General features: G+C 61.0%; 1 protein-coding gene across 1 annotated transcript in view; it reads right to left on the reverse strand.

Annotated features, from left to right (window-relative positions):
* LOC104122643 (serine/threonine-protein kinase 35) overlaps positions 1–812 on the reverse strand; it is a 26710-nt gene that overhangs the window by 21991 nt on the left and 3907 nt on the right. The gene's annotated exons all lie outside the window — the stretch shown is intronic.

Genomic DNA, 812 nt, shown 5'->3' on the forward strand with positions numbered 1-812 from the left:
CCCGCTCCCGTCGCGTGGGCACCGCTCCTGCTCACCGAGCAGTGACTCTGTTTAAAAACCCCTCGAGCCGCGGTGCTGAGAGCAGCTCACGGTTGGGCTCATAGCGTTATTTTGAGGGGCTCCCGCCTGGCCGCAGCTGCTCCTCTCATCCCTCGAGCGGTTTCATAGCCCACAAAAAGCTGTCCAGAGCTTCACTGGGGTTCGTTTCGATGCCGATGCCACATCTGCCACCCTCGCGGTGGGGACGACCTGGGGCTCGGAGGGGCAAAGGGAGCGGGGGGAGAGGACAGGGGAGGTTTCTGTCTCCCTCTGCTTGGCTCAAGCAGCAGCAGTGGCCGCGGTGCTGGGTTTCGCTGCGATTCTGTTCCAAAAGTCATCGGCTTTTTTGAGAAGCCTTATCCTGAAGGCGTTTCCAGGTCATTTTTAAAGGTGAGGAAAGGAACGGCTGGAGGGGGATTCTCCTTCTCCCGCAGAAATCTCTGCAGGGTCCTAGCCTGCCTGGGTTAGACCTGTGTGGGAGGAGAGACCTGCTCAGCCCGGAGAGCTGTTCACATCCCTCGCTCGAGATAATCACAGCTTAATCGGAACGGGGGGATTGGTCTCTCCGCCGCCTGGCACACGCAGTCCCCACTCCCCGTCCCTCCTTGGGCTGCCAAGTCTGTAACCAGCCCCCGGGGTGCACGGACACAGCTCGGGGCTTTTCCATGTGAGAGCAAAGCCTGGGCACCCAAAACTCGAGTGGAAACGGGACAGGGGAGGAGGGAACCCCGCCAGATGCCTGGCACAGGTAGGATATGCTGCGGGTGGCCGTG

The sequence above is a fragment of the Egretta garzetta genome, unplaced genomic scaffold (assembly GCF_000687185.1).
Source record: "Egretta garzetta isolate BGI_Z169 unplaced genomic scaffold, ASM68718v1 scaffold223, whole genome shotgun sequence".
NCBI lineage: Eukaryota > Metazoa > Chordata > Aves > Pelecaniformes > Ardeidae > Egretta > Egretta garzetta.